This window comes from Schistocerca nitens, chromosome 8, assembly GCF_023898315.1.
Source record: "Schistocerca nitens isolate TAMUIC-IGC-003100 chromosome 8, iqSchNite1.1, whole genome shotgun sequence".
In the NCBI taxonomy this organism is placed as follows: Eukaryota; Metazoa; Arthropoda; class Insecta; order Orthoptera; family Acrididae; genus Schistocerca; species Schistocerca nitens.
The window spans coordinates 276,913,255-276,928,735 of record NC_064621.1 but is presented as its reverse complement, the minus strand read 5'-3'; positions in this window follow the sequence as shown (position 1 = coordinate 276,928,735).

Genomic DNA, 15,481 nt, shown 5'->3' with positions numbered 1-15,481 from the left:
CACACTTGACTTTGCTCAGGAATCATTTGAAACTTCACCAGCCGTGTGTCAGGTTAACCGGCCCGCCGGACGAGCTGCACGGAGCATTAAACAGCCCTCGAGCCCGGCCGCGCCGCTCCCGCCAGGCTCTCAGCCACGTGTGCAGCGCCGGCAAGCAAATGCAGTGCTCAAATCCTGCCTGCGGTGCGCTACTAGACATTAGCGTGAGAAGTGCCCGTTACGCCAAGCTATTTGCTTTTATTGTAATAAAAAAGGACATGTTCAGAGTGTTTGCCAGAAAAAGCTCAGATCAGAAGCTCAAAACCATTCCAGGCCCTTTGCTTCGCGCCAGAATCGGAATCGAACCAAGGATACTCAGGCTTGCGAAACTTCGCCCATGGAAATTCATGTAGTTCATTCCACTCCGCCCAGTGCCACACTCTGTAACAGTGACTGTGTTCGTCCCACAAATAGTGTGCGTCGAGATCGCAGGAACTCCCGTCAACCCACAAGTGATTTTGTACCAGTGTCAGTTCACTTTGCATGAGACGGTCGCTCTTGTCGTCTGCAGGACAATAAACTTTTTGTGGATTTGGACATTAACGGCAAAGTGATACCATTCCAGCTCGATATTGGAGCTGCAGTTTCACTGATCAATCAACACTTACAAACTGCTGGGCACACCTCCGTTGCATGCCGCAAATGTTAAGTTAACTAGCTATTCAGGTCAAGAGATCCCTGTGTTAGGACAGTGCAGCCTTCTTGCAACATACAAAGGACAAACAAAACTTGTGTCATTTTACGTCCTTCGTTCTTCTTCTGCAGTGAACTTGTTTGGGTTCGATTTATTTCAGTTGTTTAACTTGTCTATAGTAAATCAGGCCCTATCAGTGACCCAGACTGTGCCTTCAGACAGTGTTTCTCGTCTATGTGAAGAATTTGCAGACATTTTTGCACCGGGCCTTGGTTGCGCTAAGAACTATAAAGCACATTTGGAACTGAAAGTAAACGCGCAACCGAAATTTTTCAGAGTGCGCAGTGTTCCCCACGCATTGCGTGAAGAGGTCGCAAAAACATTACACGATTTGTAATCACAAGGTGTAATTGAACGTGTGCAGGCTTCTCTCTGGGCAATACTCTTAGTAATTTTGCCAAAACCTTCCGGAAAATTGAGACTTTGTGTGGGCTTCAAGGCAACAGTGAATCCACAACTAGTGATTGCAACTTTTCCTTTACCCCGCATGGACGATCTTTTTCACAAACTGTGCCCGGGTAAATATTTTTCGAAGTTGGACCTAGCAAATGCGTACTTGCAAAAACCGGTGGACGAAGAATCCCAGCGCGTTTTGGTGGTTAACACGCATCTTGGTTTTGTATCGATTCAAACGACTGCCTTTCGGGTGTGCATCCGCCCCTGCATTGTTTCAGCGATATCTACAAACTGTTTGTGCGTCGGTCCCTACTGCAGCAAACTATCTGGACGATATTGTGATCTCCAGAAAGACGGAAGAAGAACATTTAGCCAATCTCAGAACATTATTTCAGGTCTTGCGACAAAATGGTCTTCGCTTGCGGAAGGACAAATGTGTGTTTTTTGCTCGTGACTTGCCATACCTGGGACATGTACTCAATGCCCAAGGCATACATCCCAGTTCCGAGCACCTCTGTGCCATACAAGACTTGTCTTCACTACAGAATTTGAAGCAGCTACAGAGTGTGCTGGGAAAAATAAATTACTATAACAGATATGTGCCACATGCCTCTTCCATTTCAGCTCCGCTTCATCGCTTACACCGTAAAGGTGTTCCGTTCGTCTGGACGACGGAATGCGAACGCTCCTTTCGCCAGTTGAAATCGGCGTTGCTTTCCAATACTTGCCTTACGCCATTCGATCCCCAGCACCCCGTTTTTTTGATGGTGGATGCGTCGGATTTCGGGATCGGTGCTGTGCTTGCGCACAAAGATGGATCGCACGATCGCCCTATTGCCTTTGCGTCCAAATTGCTCTCGGCTGCCCAAAGAAATTATTCACAGATCGAGAAAGAAGCATTGGCTCTCGTATTTGGTGTTACAAAGTTTCATGATTTCTTGTATGGTCGTCACTTTACCATAATCACTGACCACAAACATTTGACATCGCTTTTTCATCCGACCAAGCCTGTACCTCCACGTACAGCGCAGAAATTCATTCGCTGGTCTATTTCCCTCTCGCAGTACCGCTACGATATCTTGTATCGGCCCACTGCTAAGCACGGAAACGCCGATGCGTTGTCCCGCTTGCCTGTTACTGAGGATAGGGCATTCGATTCCTCCGAACTTGCTTGCATGTTCATTGATTCGGAAACCAATGACCTGGTAGAATCGTTTCCGATTGATTTTCGTCGTGTAGCTACAGCCACAGCTGCCGACCCTGTCCTCGCTACCGTTCTGCGTTTTGTTACTATGCAATGGCCCTTGTCAAAGTCACGGATCGGGGACCCGTTGGTTCGCCGATTTTTTGCTCACCAGGAGAGACTTTTTGTACGACGTTGTGTTTTGCTGTTGCGTTCTGATAATGATCAGTCCAGGGTCGTGGTCTCACGTTCGTTACAGTACTCTTTTTTACAGCTTCTCCACCAAGGACATTGGGTTATAGTGAGAACGAAACAACTTGCTCGTCAGCATTGTACTTGGTTCGGAATCGATGCCGCGATTACGAATATGTGCTCTTCTTGCATGGTGTGTGCCGAACAACAATCAGCACCACCGCGGAAATTCTTTGTATGGCCAAAAGCCACTTCCCCTTGGCTATACATACACATCGATTTTGCTGGTCCATTCCGGAATGCTCGATGGTTGGTTGTGGTAGATTCATTCAGTAATTTTGCTTTTATTGTCCGGATGTCTTCCACTACGTCATCTGCCACCATCCAAGTGCTATCTGCTATCTTTTGCCAGCTGCGGTGGTCTCGCGGCGCTAGGCGCGCAGTCCGGAACCGTGCGACTGCTACGGTCGCAGGTTCGAATCCTGCCTCGGGCATGGATGTGTGTGATGTCCTTAGGTTAGTTAGGTTTAAGTAGTTCTAAGTTCTAGGGGACTGATGACCACAGCAGTTGAGTCCCATAGTGCTCAGAGCCATTTGAACCATTTATCTGCTATCTTTTGCACTGAAGGTCTTCCACAGACTATTGTTTCAGACAATGGCCCACAATTCATGTCCGCAGAATTTCAGTCATTCTGCAAGGCCAATGGTATTCAACATCTGACGTCCGCGCCGTTTTAGCCATAGTCAAACGGTGCCGCTGAACGATTGGTCAGGGCTTTCAAGTCACAGATGTTGAAGTTGAAAGAGTCGCATTGTCGGGAGGACGCGTTATTGCTCTTTTTGTCCTCGTATCGCTCTCAGCCCCGAGATGGTCGCTCCCCGGCTGAGTTGCTCCACGGTCGTCATCATCGAACCTTGATGTCTTTGCTACATCCGCCGCATCAGGTTCCTGTGCAGCGGCAGACACCTGCTTTTGCTCCAGGCGACGTTGTCTACTATCGCCACTATCGCGGTTCACGGCATTGGCTCGAAGGGCGCATTCTTCGCCTGCCTCGGCCGCGCTATGTATCTGGTTTTGGGGGCCTCTGGTGAGGTGCGACGGCATTCTTCGCCTGCCTCGGCCGCGCTATGTATCTGGTTTTGGGGGCCTCTGGTGAGGTGCGTCGGCATCTCAATCAGCTGCGCCTCTGTCGGCGCACGGGATCTGCCGCTCCCCGTCTGCTTTCAGCGACGGTGCCTCCCGGTCAGCGCCCTGGGGACCCATCTACTGGCTCGCCTCAGCCCCAGGTGTTACCGACGCTGCCTTCCATTTTGCCCCATGGCGACGCGCCGCCGCTGCGGCCTCTTCTCCCGTCGGCGACGCCCGCAGTGGACGCTTCGCTGCAGCCGCCGGGCGCCTCCCTGGGTCACGCTCCGCCGATCGCTTCCCGGGACCAGTTATCCTCCGACATGGAACTCTTGCCCGCTCCGGACCATGTGTCGTCTTCGCCCGTCGGATGCCCCGGCCCGATTGAGGTCGACCTTTTGGCCCCTCCTGTGTCTCTACGGGCGCATACACCGCATGTTGGCGTGCACCCTGGAGCAGGTTTTCAGGCGTTTCCTAGCTCCCCTCGGTCCGAATGGCAGGGTGCGGGTGGCACAGCCTCGCCTGTTGTTAGGCTCCCCACCTCGTCGCATACGTCAACATGGGGTCCTCCCCACGCCGGGCGGAAGCCTTATGCCACAACCGTACGCCGATTTGCGGTGGAGGAATGTGGTGTCACCGCCAGACACCACACTTGCTAGGTGGTTGCCTTTAAATCGGCCGCGGTCCGGTAGTATACATCGGACCAGCGTGTCGCCACTATCAGTGATTGCAGACCGAGCGCCGCCACACGGCAGGTCTAGAGAGACTTCCTAGCACTCGCCCCAGTTGTACTGCCGACTTTGCTAGCGATGGTTCACTGCCTACTTACGTTCTCATTTGCCGAGACGATAGTTTAGCATAGCCTTCAGCTACGTCATTTGCTACGACCTAGCAAGGCGCCATATTCAGTTACGGTTGATATTTTGAATCATGTACCGTCAAGAGCGACGTTCATCATTAATGGATTAAAGTTAAGTATTCCACCAGCTACGTCCGTTTTTCTAAATTCTAATTTCCTTGTCCTGTTCCAGACCTCACGCCAGCCTGCGTGAGCTAAACTGCGTGCATTTCGGCCTCCTCTAGTAACACGGTGTTGGCTCTCCTGCCAACCACAACATTTTTATCGTCAGGTACAGAATTTGGCCAAAATGCTTGTATCTTGCTACAAACAAAAAGAACTCATATCCTGAAGAGACTGCGTCAAAATACATTCCATTACAAATATTTGGTGAAATGATGTGTGACTCGAAGTTTGTTGCCGCGATTTGTGATGAGAGAGAACCTTTCATGATCGTAACCCAAGTTTATTTTTGTATAGGAACTTTAAAACAGCCATGTAATTGTAAAACGTCGGCCTTTATAATGAGTACAAAATGCCAAGAAAGTTACTGCTTCCCTTTTTTCGATGAATATCACCCCAACACGTGTAAATCATCTTCTGAAAATATTAGTAAGTACAGATTATTGAGGACTATTTGCAGTGAAAGTAACGTAAAAACTGAATATAAAAGGGTCTCCACATAGATACTCGATCCCATTCCCACGAATTACCCTTCTGTACTCTTTCCGCTGCGCTAGCTACTTCCCAGAAACTATGCAATTATAAATGACTGGTGTCTCGCTCAACGCGGAATAAATTGCCCTTTCTTTCCACTTCGCCATCTGGAGCTCCCACTTTTGACCAAGCCCTGCATACTACATTACTATAAATCTGGACGAAATCAATCATGTTGTGTATGTGCAGTTCAAAATTGGTGAAACTGATGAGAGCATTAGTACGAAAATCACTGCATTAAAGAAGTCTGTTACTAAGTATGAGAGAAAGACACGAGACTTGGGTAAAACTGTCAGCTTTGATGGACGAGTTACAACAATGTCAAAGGCGAAATGGCTTTCAGTTCTTCGGCGTAGCAGAAAATCAAGCAGAAAATCAGTCAGCTTGTACCGACTGCACATGAAAAATTAGGCACTAAAGTAAGAAGGCCACTAACAGGAGCAATCGAGTGGGAGGAAGATTATTAGCTGCTTCCAAACGTTGTCCAATAACTGTGAAGTTAAACTCTCGCAAAAAAAGAGATGAGTTTTCAGTCAGACGTAAAAGTTATCAATGACAAGGCCTACAGTAACAGAACATCTAACGTGTAAGTGGCTAAATGTTTTGATCAAAGACATTTCCCATCCCGCCATCAGCATATATTGACTCAGAATAGCAGAGTAATTATCAAGACCACAGCTGGAAAGAAGAGCTACAAACAAGGCCGGACTGAATAACATTAAGTGAGACTGAACCAAATTTTAAACTTAACCAAACTTGTCTTGGTTTAATAGTAACCTAGTTCAAGATCCTTACTCTAAAATGCTGTCTTGTAGTTGTGTTATCTTTGTATCTTTGTATTTGTAACTGTAACTATTACTTAGTTTTAGTCGAAACTAACTATATCTCTTTTGCCCAAAAATTCTCTACTTGTTTCCAGTAGTAACACTGTTATTATTAAGCTTCTACTTGATTTTTAAGCTTATACTTGATTAAACTCTCAGTAACAAAAGTACAATGAGTGTTATTACAGTAAAACCTAATTTAATCGTAGCTTTTCAAGATAATCTTGTAGTTAGTACACTTACTTTTCTCTGCTGGTAGTATTGACCTCATTGCTGTTTTCTCTCCATCGTGCACTGGCTAATACACTAATTACATCCTTTAAGAGAGAAGGTAAGCTGTCTCACAGTCGTCAGTATTTCGACCTCATTTTCACACAATGTTTCCTGTGTTTCCCATAGCGCTGTAACCACAGAAAATGTTAACTTCGAGATCTCCCTTCCGTCAGCATTTGTGAGTGGCATCCACTATCGTACGCAAATTCTTGGCTGCGCCTAAGGAATACTGCCTCCCAGAAATGTCGGTTACGGCCCCAAGCCACAGCTAAGCGCGAAAAATGGAACAAATCTGTCAAACGGCCTTCACTGGGCACTCTATAGAATGCATCAGACCTGTTAGTAGCGCATAATTTCAAATCAGACACCCTCCAGCCGTCTAATTTCCAAACTGTTACTTTATTTGGCTACAATTTTCGGCAATTTACTACGCTATCAGTCCGGAACCGCGGGACTGCTACGGTCGCACGTTCGAATCCTGCCTCGGGCATGGGTGTGTGTGATGTCCTTAGGTTAGTTAGGTTTAAGTAGTTCTAAGTTCTAGGGGACTTATGACCTAAGATGTTGAGTCCCATAGTGCTCAGAGCCATTTGAACCATTTGAACTACGCTATCTTCAGGTCCCCTGACCGACATGTGGGAAGATTCCAACCTTGGTTCCGGTCGAAATAGGGGCCAGCATTCACAGACAGGTATCTGTAGAGGTCTGCTTGAAACTGATAGACAAATAAAGTAACAGTTTGGAAACTAGGCGGCTGAAAGGTGTTTGATTTGACAGACCGTAATGAGCAGCCGAGTCCCGCAACCATCTCTGGAAAGTTTGACATATAGAGACTTCTTCGTAGCGCATTCGAACAACCAATCCTTGTGTGTACACAACACAGAAGTGAGCCTCCTCTTCCGCGAATTTAACTATCAAGCAGTCCTGTTGTTCGGAGTGTTGCTAAGGACACACACATATATCTTCCAGGAAATACATTCTTCATGGCGGACTGGCCAAACAGCGCGATGGGGGTGTCAGCAAGTGCATACAAACACCTCTAAATCCTAAAGTTCCAGGTATGTCAAACACCACCGAAGAAAGACAGGCTGAATTTACGTTCAGTAAAGTAAATGACAGACAGGTGTTCCTCGTTGCTGTCGTCTACAAGCTGGCAAAAGTCAGGTCAATGACTTCCTTTCAGTCGAAACTACATGCACTTCAGTGTCGTATGAATATGTCATCACACTGGGAGATATAACCGTAGACTTTTTGAGAAGCACCCCTTCCACAATACAGGGTGATTCAAAAAGAATACCGCAACTTTAGGAATTTAAAACTCTGCAACGACAAAAGGCAGAGCTAAGCACTATCTGTCGGCGAATTAAGGGAGCTATAAAGTTTCATTTAGTTGTACATTTGTTCGCTTGAGACGCTGTTGACTAGGCGTCAGCGTCAGTTGATGCTAAGATGGCGACCGCTCAACAGAAAGCTTTTTGTGTTATTGAGTACGGCAGAAGTGAATCGACGACAGTTGTTCAGCGTGCATTTCGAACGAAGTATGGTGTTAAACCTCCTGATAGGTGGTGTATTAAACGTTGGTATAAACAGTTTACAGAGAATGGGTGTTTGTGCAAAGGGAAAAGTTCTGGACGGCCGAGAACGAGTGATGAAAATGTAGCACGCATCCAGCAAGCATTTGTTCGCAGCCCAGGAAAATCGACTCGCAGAGCTAGCAGAGAGCTGCAAATTCCACAATCAACTGTATGGAGAGTCCTACGAAAAAGGTTAGTTATGAAACCTTATCGTCTGAAATTGGTTCAAGCACTGTCTGCAGCTGATAAGATTAAAAGAATCGATTTCTGTGATTTTATCCTTGCTCAAATGGAAACAGATGAATCTTTCGTTTCAAAGATTGTGTTTAGTGATGAAGCAACTTTCCACACTAACAGGAAAGTCAACCGTCACAATGTCTGTATATGGGGCACTGAGAAACCGCGGGAAACAACTCAGTATGAACGTGACTCGCCTAAGGTGAACGTTTTGTGTGCCATTTCAGCCAATAAAGTTTTTGGTCCCTTTTTCTTCGAAGGTGCTACTGTAACTGGACTACAGTATCTGGAGATGTTAGAGAATTGGCTGTTCCCTCAGCTCGAACAAGAAGCACAACAATTCATATTTCAGCAGGATGGAGCGCCACCACATTGGCACTTATCTGTCCGTAACTACCTGAACGTCAACTACCCGAGGCGATGGATCGGCCGCCAGGCAGCCCGTGACAGAGCACTTCATCACTGGCCTCCAAGAAGCCCTGATCTTACCCCCTGCGATTTTTTTTTATGGGGGTATGTTAAGGATATGATGTTTCGGCCACCTCTCCCAGCCACCATTGATGATTTGAAACGAGAAATAACAGCAGCTATCCAAACTTTACGCCTGATATGCTACAGAGAGTGTGGAACGAGTTGGAATATCGGGTTGATATTGCTCGAGTGTCTGGAGGGGGCCATATTGAACATCTCTGAACTTGTTTTTGAGTGAAAAAAAACCTTTTTAAATACTCTTTGTAATGATGTATAACAGAAGGTTATATTATGTTTCTTTCATTAAATACACATTTTTAAAGTTGGGGTATTCTTTTTGAATCACCCTGTATATCTAAGAAGATTAGCCGCAGCAACGCCAACATTCTTCATTTATAACCTACGCACGATACTTGCGCAAAGCCACTCTCTTCGAGACGTAATCGCAAAGAACTTGTGACCGAGATCGAACTTCGGCTCCAGGCCTCAAAGTACTTCATGTAATACTCCTTACCAACTCTACACTGCCCCTAAGGCTCATAAGGCGTTATACAGACAGATATAAGTTCAGATATTTCTGTTGGTGACTGAGGACAGCGTATTGAACAACGATGAATCAGTATTTACGTCATTTGCACTCTAATAATTGTTACAAGTCGTATGTTTAAGATTTGCTAGTACCACCAAGTATGTGTGGCAAGAGCAAGCCATTGATGCTTATTTTTCCCTGGGCAGCAGGTCTGGTGTTGAACTGTGAAAGCGTTGACACTAAACAGTTAGTCTGTACTGACAGGTGTAGTCCACTTAGAGGTGCAATTACGACCATACAGAAAACATCAGATCATAAAGTTTGTGACGTGTTTCTGGGAAGACTGTAGGATGTGGAGAGAAAACAACCAATGCACTGATAATGGTGCACGCTAAGGTACCACATTTAAAAATATCTAAAATTCTACCGTTACATCCTGCTAAGCATGTAGAAACATCAAACACAGACTCACGACTTAAAATAACCAGAGAGCCTACTGTCGATGAAGAAATCGATGAACTTGCTAATAAACTTATTGCTCTCTACGAGAAATATGCGCCTATATGCACAACCTGTGCAGGTAAAACCTCCTGCTGCATGCCTGACAGCTGAATTACGTCAAATGGTGAGCAACAGCAATGCTGTCCATACATGTTTCAAGGCAAATCCGAAACCCAAGCGTCACAAAGAATACACGAAGCTACAAGAAAGCGTAAAGCAACGAGCTCGGCGCCCAAATCATTCATTCTCCCACCCTTGTATGCAGCGTTGCAACACCCGTGACTCTGTGGAAGAATCTTCGTTGCTTAGGCGTCAAAAATGCCAAATCAGAAACTGGTTTTCAGCTCTCAGCTGAAGAACTGAGTGAATTCGGTCTCGGAAAGGCCAAATCAGGAAGTGGTTTTCACTACTCAGCTGAAGGACTGAATGAATTCTTCCCTGCAGCCCTTACTCCCCACGTGTCGAAGAAGTATCATCCATAAGCACCCCCAAACCACATAACTAGTCACGACCATCTAAAACACGTACCAGGAAATACAACAGCAAGCACAATAATGAGAATCACTTCCGAATCGGTAGGAAACAATGGTATCAGAATAACCATGAAGACGAATGTCCCTGATAGTTTAGTACCTGTTTTAACGAATATATTTAATTATTTTTGTCGTGGACATAGGGTCACAAGCTTACCGGCGACGGCGGCTAAACCGCCATCAAAGAGGTAGCCGGTAAGGCGCGTGTCACCGGCTCGTACCCCGTTGGTGCGCGTCAGAGGCTGCAGGTGGCTGCAAGCACATCTGCAGGTGACCGCGGGCTAATTGACGATGGGGCTAGAGATAGCGTCATATGCTAGCCCGGGCCGCTCTCACTGGGAAGCGCCTCCCGCCCCCCGCAACCCCGGGAAGGGCCCGACACCGCTCACTGGGGACCGGCCGCTGCTGCACCGGCCGCCACCGCTACCCCATCACTTAGGCCTTCACAGGCCGCCGCTCTCTCACTGCAGCTCGATTCGCAGGCATCTTCTCCTGTGCCGTCATGCGAGGTACAGCGTGTACCAACTAGAACTTGCCCCCCTTCTAACAGCCGTGTACCGCAAGTCTCTAGAGGAACGGACGGTTCCAAATGATTGGAAAAGAGCACAGGTAGTCCCAGTCTTCAAGAAGGGTCGTCGAGCAGATGCGCAAAACTATAGACCTATATCTCAGACGTCGATCTGTTGTAGAATTTTAGAACATGTTTTTTGCTCGAGTATCATGTCGTTTTTGGAAACCCAGAATCTACTCTGTAGGAATCAACATGGATTCCGGAAACAGCGATCGTGTGAGACCCAACTCGCTTTATTTGTTCATGAGACCCAGAAAATATTAGATACAGGCTCCCAGGTAGACGCTATTTTTCTTGACTTCCGGAAGGCGTTCGATACAGTTCCGCACTGTCGCCTGATAAACAAAGTAAGAGCCTACGGAATATCAGACCAGTTGTGTGGCTGGATTGAAGAGTTTTTAGCAAACAGAACACAGCATGTTGTTCTCAATGGAGAGACGTCTACAGACGTTAAGGTAACCTCTGGCGTGCCACAGGGGAGTGTTATGGGACCATTGCTTTTCACAATATATATAAATGACCTAGTAGATAGTGTCGGAAGTTGCATGCGGCTTTTCGCGGATGATGCTGTAGTATACAGAGAAGTTGCAGCATTAGAAAACTGTAGCGAAATGCAGGAAGATCTGCAGCGGATAGGCACTTGGTGCAGGGAGTGGCAACTGTCCCTTAACATAGACAAATGTAATGTATTGCGAATACATAGAAAGAAGGATCCTTTATTGTATGATTATATGATAGCGGAACAAACACTGGTAGCAGTTACTTCTGTAAAATACCTGGGAGCATGCGTGCGGAACGATTTGAAGTGGAATGATTATATAAAATTAATTGTTGGTAAGGCGGGTACCGGGTTGAGATTCATTGGGAGAGTCCTTAGAAAATGTAGTCCATCAACAAAGGAGGTGGCTTACAAAACACTCGTTCGACCCATACTTGAGTATTGCTCATCAGTGTGGGATCCGTACCAGATCGGGTTGACGGAGGAGATAGAGAAGATCCAAAGAAGAGCGGCGCGTTTCGTCACAGGGTTATTTGGTAACCGTGATAGCGTTACGGAGATGTTTAATAAACTCAAGTGGCAGACTCTGCAAGAGAGGCGCTCTGCATCGCGGTGTAGCTTGCTCGCCAGGTTTCGAGAGGGTGCGTTTCTGGATGAGGTATCGAATATATTGCTTCCCCCTACTTATACCTCCCGAGGAGATCACGAATGTAAAATTAGAGAGATTAGAGCGCGCACGGAGGCTTTCAGACAGTCGTTCTTCCCGCGAACCATACGCGACTGGAACAGGAAAGGGAGGTAATGACAGTGGCACGTAAAGTGCCCTCCGCCAAACACCGTTGGGTGGCTTGCGGAGTATAAATGTAGATGTAGATGTAGATGTAGTTCTAGTTAGTATTAGTGAAGGTCCTGTAGCTAGTTCTCTCCCCTGTCCTTTTAGTGAAAGACATCAGGTCAGTGACACCATACCGCAGTTGCAGTGCTCGGTGATTGCCGGATCATTCGAGAAGCGAATCTCGTTCACCAAGATCGAAAACCCGGCAGGAGGGTACCACGATCCTGTTGGAATTCTAAGTCCATGCCTTCCTATCGTGGAAACAGAGCTTCTCAACGTAGTCAATGATCATCTGCGGTATCCCGCCATTAAATGCAGTGCTGTGCTTTGCATTGAATTATCGCCCCCCCCCCCCTCCCAAACTTGAGTCTGCTCTTGAAGAGACGAGTATCCATTATCTTTGGAGGGGGGGGGGGGAAGCGTGATAACGCAGAGCTCATCAATCGCTGAGTGGTTTCGTAAATCCACCTTGAGTGCCAGAGATGGAAGAGAAAGGCTCAGCTAAAGCACTCAGCAGAATTTTGCACCTGGACATCCATATACATTTCTACAATCCGGTAAATGGAGTGTCTAGATATATCAAGGTCCCTAAAGATATAGCTAATAAACAGGCATGCATTAATGTCAAAAATATAAAGGATCAAGCTTGCTTTGCATGGTCAATCCTGGTTTGCAAAAGAAAGTACAATTACAGAGATCATCCTGAGTGTACCAGTACATACCATGTAGGTTATAACTTTGATGGTATAGAGTTCCCCATCAAGATCAAGGAACTACCTAAATTTGAGGCCAAGAATACCGACATATCAGTTCTTGTTTATGACCCGGAGAAGAAAAGCAAGTCCCATGAGCAAGATAACCACATCGTCGTCGGCCCCCCTTCATTTCTCAAAATTTGCCGGTGAGCGTGAGCTGCATGTGAACATGCTTCTCTTCTCTGAAGGTGATAATTATCACTATATTTGGATCAAGGACATGTCCCGACTCCTTTCCTCCCAACTATCAACTAATCGTCGTCCAAAACATATTTGTTGAAGGTGCCTCAATTATTTCCCCTCAGGCAAGTTATTAGCTACACATCTAGTAGACTGTGCTTCCAAGAATCGAGTATGTTTTGTTATGCCTACTGAGAGAAACAAATTCATAAAGTTTAAAAATGCTCACTACCAGGAGCGACGCCCGTTTGTAGTGTACGCCAACTCTGAATGCCTCCTCGCTACTGTGACCCGCTGTGAAGGTGACCCTACAGCATCACACACCACCTACACAGAGAACCAGGTGCCATACGCGCCAGCGTACCAAATTGTATCGTCATATGATTCAAGTCTTAACCGCTACAAATCTTAATCGGGGATAATCCAGCGGACTGCTTGCTCACTGAGCTCGAAAAATTTTCGCTGCACGTTGATAAGCTTTACAGCGGCAACGTTCCCATGACCAAATCCAATGAGAATGAAGATTTGTATAATAATGCGATTGATTGTCATATTTGTGGGCTGCTGTTAGACATAAAATCGGAAACTCCTCGTAGGGACCACTGTCATCTTATGGGGAAGTTCAGTGGCGCAGCTCACAATGCGTGCAATTTGAAGTAGCAGCTACCTAGACACATACCCGCTTTCTTCCACAATTTAAGTGGGTATGACGCTCACTTTCTTGTTGAGCACTTGGCTGATTGTGGTTTGGAGAAAGATCAGGTGAGTGTCCTACATGAGAGTGTGCAGAAGTCTATTTCATTCTCCAAATGAATGGCGCCTAGAATTACGCTCCGCTTCCTTGATACACTACGTTTTATGCAGCCATCACTCCAGAAACTTGTTGAAACTCTACCTCAGGGGGACATGCATATCACTCGAGCCACATTTCCCGACGAAGAAAAGTTTCAGCTTGTGACTAAGAAGGGGGGTTTTCCCATATGAGTATGTGGATATTATGGCGAAACTCAGTGAAACCAGGCTACCTGACATAACTGCATTCTCCAGCAACCTCACAGGCGATGTCATAAAGAATGCAGAGTATGCGTATGCTGTGAATGTCTGGCGGGAATTCAGTATTTCCACTTTAGGAGAGTACGCTTGGCTTTACATGGACACAGCCGTGCACTTGCTTGCGGATGTTTTCGAGAAGTTCCAGAGTCTATGTATGACCACATATTCTCTGGATCCCGCCGTTTCTTATATGACACCTGGGTTGTCTTGGGATGCAATGTTCAAGAAAACGAAGTGCAGCATCGAATTATTCACCGATCCTGACATGATTCTTTTCTTCGAGCAAGGTATCAGTGGGGGGACTTTGGCAATGTGTCCATAGGAATGCAAAAGCAAGTAACCCACGGATGGGTGACAGGTTCAGTGCATCCCTTGATTCGAGTTATATAATATACCTTGAGGTGAATAACTTACATGGGCACGCCATACAACAATCACTGCCGATTGGTGAGTTTCGGTGAGTGTCCAAAGACAAATGCAAGGGATTAGGTGGAAAAATCATGGGGAGTATGACACAGCTAATTCTGATGTAGGGTATGTGGTAGAGGCATATCTCACATACCCTATTAGTTTGCCTGATGCGCATGTCGATTTGCCGCTGTTCAAAAAATGGTTCAAATGGTTCTGAGCACTATGGGACTTAACATCTGTGGTCATCAGTCCCCTAGAATTTAGAACTACTTAAACCTAACTAACCTAAGGACATCACACACATCCATGCCCGAGGCAGGATTCGAACCTGCGACCGTAGCGGTCACGCGGTTCCAGACTGAAGCGCCTAGAACCGCACAGCCACATCGTCCGGCGATTTGCCGCTGTGTCCAGAGCAACTAGTTCCATGAAGAGGCTCCACACCAAAACTGATGACAATGCTGGGGGATAAGCAGAGGTATATTATTCATTATCGTAACCTCCAGTAATGCCTTAGCTTGAGTATGGAGCTGGTTGGATTCACCCGGGCTATCGCCTTCAAGCACTCCCCCTGGTTGAAGGAGTATATTGATTTGAATACGAGACAGAGAGCTTCCGTGATGTGTGAATCTGAGAGATTTTTATAATTCAATGAATACTTTAATTTTCGGTACAACTGTGGAGAATGTGAGGGGGCGACGTGAAATTTTGATTATATCCGAATGGGACTGGAGTTATGGCGTAAGAAATTACATTTCCAGACCAAATTTTAAGCAGATCACCATATTCAATGAGAACTTTGTTGCTGTGGAGATGGCAAATATGACAGTACAGTTTACGAAAACTATCTATGTGAGGATGTGCATACTAGACCTATCCAAACTCCACATGTACCACTTTCATTATGAGTTTGCGAAAACTCATTTTGCAGATCCTAAATTTCTTTATATGGATACAGATAGCTTCATCTATTTGGTGAAGAATTGCAATCCATATGAAGTAATTGGGTGCCGCAGTAATGAATTCGACACGTCCTCATATGTGGCCGAA